This window comes from Phyllopteryx taeniolatus, chromosome 3 (genome assembly GCF_024500385.1).
Source record: "Phyllopteryx taeniolatus isolate TA_2022b chromosome 3, UOR_Ptae_1.2, whole genome shotgun sequence".
NCBI classification, from domain to species: Eukaryota; Metazoa; Chordata; class Actinopteri; order Syngnathiformes; family Syngnathidae; genus Phyllopteryx; species Phyllopteryx taeniolatus.
The window spans coordinates 10,237,528-10,247,521 of NC_084504.1; positions in this window are offsets into that span (position 1 = coordinate 10,237,528).

Consider the following 9,994-nt stretch of genomic DNA (forward strand, 5'->3'; position numbering starts at 1 on the left):
AAGATCAATAGAAATCAAATTTTAAACTTAAATTACGTTGGACATTCAATCAAGAAGCATGCGCGACAAACTCATTTTCTCAGGCACGCCATACAATGCTCCGAAGACCCCGAGGAGCAGATTAAAAAGTTTAGAATGTCCGCGCTCAAGATACAACAAGCTACAGTCGACCAGTTCCAGGAAACCGACCAGGTCCCATCATTGCAAAGTTTGAACACTTTCAGCAAAAAGTGTTTGTAAAATCCAAAGGTCGGGAGCTTAAAGGGATTTCATTTGGAATGAACGACCAGTTCCCCAAAGAGATTAATGAGAGGCGTAGAGTTTTGTACCCATTGATGAAGAATTTCCGTGACAAAGGCAAATGAGCGTGGTTAGTTGTTGACAAGCTATATGTCGACGGCCAACTATTTCGTGATGCCAACGTCACGCCCTAGCTCTTCTAGATAAGTACTTCTTTTGATCTGTTGTCGTTATGAATTGTCAAAAATGTATTGTATTTTCATTCTTTCCACTTTTGCTTAGACAAACAAAAAAACTGAATCACACATGCCACGCATCAATCCTCACTCCTATCTCTCTGCTTGCTTCCACACACACTAAATGCACAAGTCGGTCAAAACTCTTTTTGCGCACCACAAACCACCACCACACACCATATTATCGCCTTGTCACTGTTTGTTTCCTGTGTTCAGTGTTTACTTGTTACCCTTAACACCTCACAGAAGAATATGCAATTAATCCGATATACACTTAGAAACCAACTTCAAAAGGCAAAACATCAGTTAGACGTTATCTTATCAAAAAGAAAATATTTTCTACAACAACAGTTAAGATACACTAACTTTGAGTCCAATAATAAATCTGGAAAATTCCTTGCGAACCAACTTTAGCGCAATAAAGAAAAGTAAATAATTCCAGCCATTCAAGATTCAAATGGCAACTACACAGTCACCACTAGAAAAAAATTAAATTCTTTGCAATTTTTATAGCAACATATACGCATCTTCAAACAACCTAGATAAAAAATAAATTGAAACTTTTATTAAGGATCTAAACATCCCTCAATTAAATACACAAATTAAAGACAGCCTTGATGTTCCTCTAACCATCACAGAATTACATAACGCATTAAAAAATATGCAACCGGGATGGGCGCCTGGCCCGGACGGAATCCCTGTTGAATTCATTAAACATTTTTGGCCAATACTAGCGCCTCTATTTTTCAGAACAGTCAATAAGATAAAGGATAAAGGTAGAATTAGTAGCCTTATGAACACAGCTTCAATTAAGTTATTACTAAAGCCAGGTAAAGACCCCACTCTCCCGGCGAATTATCAGCCCTTATCGCTGATTAATGTAGATATCAAGATTATCTCGTCGAAAATCCACTATGACCAGACAGGCTTCATTAAAGGTAGAAGTTCCACAAATAATGTCAGACGTCTGTTGAATTTAATAAGCATGTCACAGCGTAAAAATCTAAACGCAATTATCATGTCACTTGACGCAGAGAAAGCTTTCAATAAAGTTAACTGGTCTTTCCTGTTTGCAGTACTTTGCAAATTTGGCTTTGGAGATTCAATTATACATTGGATAGCAACATTATACAATTCGCCGAAAGCGAGAATCACCACAAATAGGATCACTTCACAAAGTTTTACATTACAAAGAGTAACCAGACAAGGATGTCCACTCTCACCAATGCTATTTGCAATATTAATACTTCTTGCTGCCGCTATACGTCAGAATGGTAAAGGTATCTGCTCACGAGTGACAGAACACAAAATCAATCTATATGCTGATGATAAACTTCTTTACTTAAAGTAACCCAAGTATTCTCTTTAGGCACTCTTCAGTCTCATTAAAACATTTTCACAAACATCAGACTACTCTATTAACAGGACAAAATCAACAATACTGCCAATAACAGCAAACTCATGGACTCCTGCAGCTCAAATCCCAGAGTACCCTATTCCTATAGGAAACATTAAGTATTTAGGTATCAATATTTCGTCAAAACTCACAGAGCTAACCAATCTAAATTACACACCACTTCTGGAAAAATCTCATCTGATTTAAGACGCTGGAATAACCTGCCTATATCATTACTGGGAAGAAGAGCTACAATAAAAATGAAACCTTAACTCAAATAAATTATTTATTTTCAATGATTCCATTTAAGACCACATTTAAATGGTTTCAAACATTATTTTTTGAATACAAATTTATTACAGCAGAATCTAAGAAAAATAGAATCAGTCTATCCACGCTTCAGAAAAGTAAACAGGAGGGAGGCCTAAATGCTCCCAACTTTAAACACTATTATTTAGTTAACCAATTACAATACCGGCGGTACGGTGGACGACTGGTTAGAGCTTCTGCCTCACAGTTCTGAGGAGCGGGATTCAATCACCGGCCCCGCCTGTGTGGAGTTTGCATGTTCTCCCCGTGCCTGCGTGGGTTTTCTCCGGGCACTCCGGTTGCATCCCACATCCCAAAAACATGCATGGTAGGTTGATTGACAACTCTAAATTGCCCGTAGGTGTAAATGTGAGTGCGAATGGTTGTTTGTTTGTATGTGCCCTGCGATTGGCTGGCAACCAGTTCAGAGTGTACCCCGCCTCCTGCCCGATGATAGCTGGGATAGGCTCCAGCCCGCCCGCGACCCTAGTGAGGAGAAGCGGCTCAGAAAATGGATGGATGGATTACAATACCTCATCAAATGGTTGCACCACAGTGAGGAGTGTGATTCTTGGCTAGAATTGGAACAAACAGAATGCAACAACATCAAACTACCAAAACTCCCATTTATTTCTACTAGTCTTAAACGCCATAAATGTTTCAAGAATCCAATAATCGCATCCACCTTAACGGCTTGGTGGCAAAGTTTAGTATCGACAGGATCTCAATTAGCTCCCAGTATGCGCTCCCCTATCTGGCATAATCCAGATTTCGAAATTAATAATATACCCCTTCATTTTAGCACTTGGGAACAACATGGAATTAACCACCTACAACAACTATTTAACAATAATAGTTTTTAGGAGACGTGATGAACTGTTCCAAGAATTCCAAATAACAGACGGAAACTTTCTTCAATACAATAAATTAAAAGCAGCAATAAAAAAAAGAATACCAACACTCCAGAGAACCCTCGAACTGCCAGTGCTTGTCAAGCAAATAATGAAGCTTCTCCCGCAAAGTAAAAGAAATCTCTCAAAAGTTTATAAATTAGTTTCCTGTACTAAATCAATGCATATCCTCGACAACAAAGAATATAGAATTCCATTGTTTACTTTCACACTTATGACAATAGCAAGACTATTTTCACAAGTGTGAAAGTAAACATCTGATTGTTGTTGTTTTATTATTATTCTACTCATTTCTTTTTCTTTTTTGACTTTTATTTTCACACATTTTAGATCGGTTTGGATGGACATGCTGTGGGGATCTTCTCCTCTTGTCCCTGTGTTTGCTATTCCGGAATCTGTGTGGGCGGGACTTTTTTTCACTCCTTCCTGATCTGGGGGGCGGAACCACTGAGACGACCTCCTGGGGAGTAATGGTGGTGTGATGGTCACTCGGCCATGTTCCGTAGGTGCTGGGGCGGTGCCGGCTGGCACCCGCCTGGCTCCCCCGCTCTGGCTGCTGGTGGAGCCCCCCTGTCGCTGCTCGGGCCTGCTTTCTCCTCTTCTCTCCCTTCCTTGCGTCCCGCTGCGGTCGCCTCTTCCTCTTCCCGTGGGTGAGCCGGGCGGTCCCCTGTGGGCTGTGGGCGCTGCTGTGGGGTTCTTTTCACTGCCTGGTTTGGGGGGAGGCCACCTCCCACAATCAGGGGCGGGGTAGTGGGTGCCGGCGGGGGTGTGTGTGTATGTTGGGGGGGGAGGGGGAGTTGGTGCTGCGGTTTGAACAAAAATTCATGCAGCTCTGCAGGCACCAAATTAAAGCTCTATTTATTTCCCAAGTCTTCTATCAATCTCTGAATCTCTCTTTCTGGGATGTTGGTCCAGTGTTGCACTGAAGAATCAGGGAAATTGCTAAATGCAATAATGGATTGTGGCCTGTATGTCAAAACTGGAATTAAACATTGACTAAGCCTTTTCTCTAGAAATGAAAAAAAACTAGAGTTAGCACTCTCTAGTTCTCAGTGGCTCCGGTCAGTATCATCTAGGTCACCGGAAAGGAAAAAAACAAATCAGGATCCGGAAAACAAAGACCAGATTAGTGCAAACATGCGCCAAATCTATAAATATTTAATGAAAGATGATAAATAATATCCACTTATACAGTACTAACATGCAGATGCACCCAAGATGAAGAACGACTTAATTTCCGAGTCTTCTATCAATCTCTAAACTTCACTTTTTGGAATGTTGGCCCAGTGTTGCACTAAAGAATCAGTGCAGTAATGGACTGCGCTGTATATATCAAAATTGGAACTAAACTTGATTTAGACCATCATTAGTCTGAAAGTTATGTTATTCTATTCATTTCTACACTTCACTTTAAAATGACAAAAATTGGGGTTAGCCCACTCTAGTGCTCAGTGTTTCCAGACAGAATCATCTACTGTAGAATGCTGGAAAGAAAAGAAACAAACTAGGATCAGGGGGGAAAAAGACTTTAGTGCTACCTGGAAATAGAAGAGTGCAATAGTGGTCCAAACATGTCAAATCTATCAATAGTTCATTAAAGATGTTAAATAACATTCACTTCCACTAACATGCAGATGCACTGGAGACCAAGCTAAAGCATGACATTGAGTCTTCTGTCAATCTCTGAACCTCACTTCTGGGATGAATCAAGAAGTTAGAACTAAACCTTGATTTTGACCACTATTGTATGAATCGAGATGATATCCTGATTCATTTCTACACTTAAGTTTTAAAAACATGACCAAATGGTGTTGGCCCACTCTAGTTCTCTCAAGAAAAGAAAACCTAGGATTGGAAAAAAACACTTTAGTGACAACTGGGATTAGAAGTCTTTAGTGCAATAGTGATCTAAATCCAAAAGTGGGTCAAATCTATCGGTATTTCATTAAAGATAATACATAATATTCACTTGATGCACTGGCACCCAGGCTAAAGCTCTACTTACGGTCTGAGTCTTCTATAAATGTCTTGACTCCACTTTCTGTGATTTTGTCCCATGATTGCACTGAAGGTTCATGAAAAGTGCTAAGTGCAATAATGGACTGCGTCGTGTATGTCAAAATTGGAACTGAACCTTAAAAATGACAAAAATGGGAGTTAACTCACTTTAGTTCTCAGCAGCCCATTTCTGCTCAAAATCCAGATTGTGCAAGTGTTCCAGAGTGTCAACATTGAGCTAAAGACGAGATGAAGGCTTCCATGTTTGGGAATGTTTTCCCTGGCTCCCAGCCACCTCCACACAGAGGCGGAAGCATGCCTATGTGTGCAGTGGAGACATGACGTGTTTCCCTGAGGGCCAGTCTGGTGGGAATCATTGATAAGTGAAAGTGAAAATTGTCGTCAGAGAGGATTTAAAGGATGCCGCAAGCTATTTTGTTTCCAGAAGGTGCACTCATGATTCCAAACGTCTTCCTCGGCTTCCTCGTCCTCTGCTGCTGTTACACAGGTCAGTTTATTAGGGACAATGTTAGTCATTTATTTTAGGGAGTTTTCATAAATGTAAAGACCTATTATGGTAGCTGCAAATGTAGTAAATATGGAGCCCGACAATAACAATAATAAATAATTAAAATGGGAACGAATGAATTGTCTGTTAATTAATTATATTGTCAAACCTAATAACAGTACAGCATATAATTGTAATATTGAACCTGGTCAAAATCATTTATTTTATATACAGAATGACTGCTTTGTAAATTTTCATGAACTTTTTCCTTTTTTCATTTAACTGAATGTTTGTATTAATTTAATGTATTTTTCATTTACTAAATTACATTTAGATTGATTTAATTAATGTCATTATTTAATTGAGACTAATTCAATTAGGCACGGTGGACGACTGGTTAGAGCGTCAGCCTCACAGTTCTGAGGTGCGGGGTTCAATCCCCGCCCCCGCCTGTGTGGAGTTTGCATGTTCTCCCCGTGCCTGCGTGGGTTTTCTCCGGGCACTCCGGTTTCCTCCCACATCCCAAAAACATGCATGAATTGGAGACTCTAAATTGCCCGTAGGTGTGAATGTGAGTGCGAATGGTTGGTTGTTTGTTTGTATGTGCCCTGCGATTGGCTGGCAACCAGTTCAGGGTGTACCCCGCCTCCTGCCCGATGACAGCTGGGATAGGCTCCAGCACGCCCGCGACCCTAGTGAGGGGAAGCGGCTCAGAAAATGGATGGATGGATGGATAATTCAATTAAGAATTTCAAAAAATTATTTTGTACGGTGGCCTGGAAGTGCAAAACAATATAACAAATTGTGAAACACTTTTACGTCAAAAGCTCTTTATGGTTTAAGAAATGTGATCAAGTACAATATATTGTAGCATCAAACGGCTATACAGGCTCGCTGTTCAGGGCGTCCATATATACACAATCGCTATATGGGACGTTACATCTGAGTAGCCTACCCTTCCGGTGATGCAGGAGCCAATCATGTGGAAGCGGGGCGGGTCTTGCCGAGAAAGGGCGCGGGATTTCTCCGAATGTCTGTGAAATGGGACATTCCCTTTCCGTGTGTTTCGTCTTTTGTAAAAGTGTTTCAACTTTTGTTAATATGTTTTCTGAAATGTAAAAGTGTTTTGGCTTTTGTTAATTTGATTAAAGAATTGTTCAAATTTTAATTACTGAAGTGACATTTAATAGCATTTTTATTAAACTGAAATTATAATGATTTTATTTCATTTTTATTGAGTGAAATTTGAGTATAATTTTTATTAATTAAACGCACCTTTATTTGTTTGATAGCATTTTCATTTCATTGAAATTGTTTGGTGTTGTGTCTTGCTCAGTGTTGCTCGGGCAGATGCTGAGCAGCTGCTGCTTGTCGGCTTCCAGAGAGGAAATGCCGAGGAGAGCGCTGCTGGTAGACTACCGCCGCCAAGTCGCCGGCTCCGTTTGCCGAATTGAAGCCATTGTGTAAGTTTACCTTTTAGCGACTTGGCGTTACCGTGGCAAGCGCATCCTCACGTGCATGCGATGTCGTGGTTCAGTTTTGTGTGCAGAGGCGGAACAAAGCTTTGCGTGGCCACCGACGCGTCCAACGTGCGACGCGCCCTGAAACGCGTTGACCGCCTCAGGGAATACTGCGAGAACAACAAGTACAAGGTGAGCCGGCAACACCAAATGCGAAGAATTAAATGGCTGTTTTTTATTATGTGAACTATAATTGGAAATAAAGTGCCTGAGCTGACCTATATTATTAATAATGTTAATTCATGAATAGGTTAAGAAAAATGTTTATGTTTATCAGTTTATTTTTGAAAGGGGACAATTTCATAAAACACATGAAGTACACATGGTTAAAAAAGCCAGAATTAGCCAGAAGGCTAGTTTTCATCTGTAGTCCCCTGGCCATGATGTAAAAAAAGCAGTTAATAAAGGCAGTTAATGTATTAAAATGTCCATTGTGAACTATCATCTCAAGCAATGGACTTGAACCCATTTTTTAAATATTATTAATGCAACCGTATACCTTTATGATTTAATAATGCATCTTTATGTCAAGTAGTATAGTAAGTTGTCCAGAATAATAAAATAGGAACTATCATCTGAAATAATGGGCCTGAACTGACTGATTTTATTACATTATTAAACTTTCAATATATATATATATATATATTTTTTTTTTTTTTATTAAGCAAATGCAAATTGTCTGCTAATATCATCTGAAATAATGGGTTTGAACCGATTTATTTCATTACAGTAATAATATAATGTCAAGTAGTATAAAATCATCATTTTATAATAATAAATAAATGTGAAATATCTGTAACAATTGGGTTTGAACCCATGTCAGGCCATCATTAATTATAATGTGTATGAGGTCGATCAAATTAATGATTTCAATGTCAAATAATATGTTAAATTGTTCATGTATAGGCACGGTGGCCGACTGGTTAGAGCGTCAGCCTCACAGTTCTGAGGACCCGGGTTCAATCCCTGGCCCCGCCTGTGTGGAGTTTGCATGTTCTCCCCGTGCCTGCGTGGGTTTTCTCCGGGCACTCCGGTTTCCTCCCACATCCCAAAAACATGCATGAATTGGAGACTCTAAATTGCCCGTAGGCATGACTGTGAGTGCGAATGGTTGTTTGTTCCTATGTGCCCTGCGATTGGCTGGCAACCAGTTCAGGGTGTACCCTGCCTCCTGCCCGATGACAGCTGGGATACGCTCCAGCACGCCCGCGACCCTAGTGAGGAGAAGCGGCTCAGAAAATGGATGGATGGATGGATGTTCATGTATAATAACAATAATAATAAAAATAATAAAATGTGAAATATCTAAATTAAGGGGTTTGAACCAATTTATCAGGACAATTTGAAATTAAGTAATTTACAAATATAAAGTCATTAAAATGATTAAGTTCTATGTCAAGGAGTATACTAAACTGTTCATTATCACTAATAATCTAAAACAAATGTGAAACATCTGAAATAATGGGTTTGAACTGATTTATTTCAGTACATTATTACCTTATCCTTTAGAGTTTTTCACTAATATAAATTAAACAAATGTATTTATTAGATTGGCCATTGATATTATTTTTAATAATAATGTGAAATGAAATCTGAAAGAATAGACTGGAAAAATTTACATATTTCATGACATTATTAGTCATTTCATAATGTTCATGAGATAACGTGATTAAGTCACTCAAATGAAAATTAAAAACTCAACTTTGCATTGCCAAATAATAACAATATGTGACACATCTTGAAATTAATTAAAAATCCCATGAAATAAAAAATTGAAAAAACTTTAAAGTGGCATGAACTAATGAGATACATTTTTGTCTTTTCAAGGTCCCCTTACTTCCTGGTTTCGTTGCATTCTAGAGCTTAATAACCTTTTCACGAACTAGATTAACAAACAATTTAAACAAATTACACAAAATGGACTTTGTTCTTTGGCGTTTGTGACTTGAAATCCATTTTTTTACGTGTTCTTGCGCAGGGTAAACGCTGTTTGGGCGTCAAACATCGGAGAAGCCTCCAACAACATTAAAAATGTGAAATGTTCGCCAATGTTCATTATTTTACCAATAAAACTTTGTCGCTTCAGACCCTCTTTGTTCGTTTGTATGTGTGATTTATTTAGCTCCACAAAGCACCAAATTATCAAGCTGTAAATATTTTAATATTTACATTGAGTTTATTTTTTTCCCAAAATCAAACAAATCCATGAAAGGATTAATTAAAATGGTTGACTAGAAATTAAAATATGGTCATAACCTTAAAGGACTGTCATTATTTCACATGTTCACATATTCACATTTTACATGACACTAATAATTTCATAAATGTGCTTATTTAATGACGATAAGGTGAATTAAATGACTACTTAAAAACATGTTCAATTCTTATTTATGCAATTAGTTTATTACAATATTAATTTATTGTTAGGTTAAGAATTGCATTGAAACTATCCATTAATTTTTTTTCATGGGCTTTTAATTATTTAATGATGTCCTTTTTTAACAAATACAATGTAAAATGAATATGGAATGAGAATTCATAATTGAAGCCTTTATTTAAATCATTACATTTTTTATGTATTTATTTATGTTGTGACTTTATTATTTCATAAAAGTCCATGACGTTAATAACTTAAATGTGAAAAGCATTCTCACCAAAAAAAAAAAAATTGGTGCCATTTTCAGGATTTATTTTTTTTATGTATTTATTTATGTTGTGACTTTATTATTTCATAAAAGTCCATGACGTTAATAATTTAAATGTGAAAAGCAATGTCAAAGCATTCTCACCCAAAAAAAAAAAATTGGTGCCATTTTCAGGATTTTTATTTTTTTTATCTATCTTTTTGTTACATATTATTGTAATTGTTGTTTCCA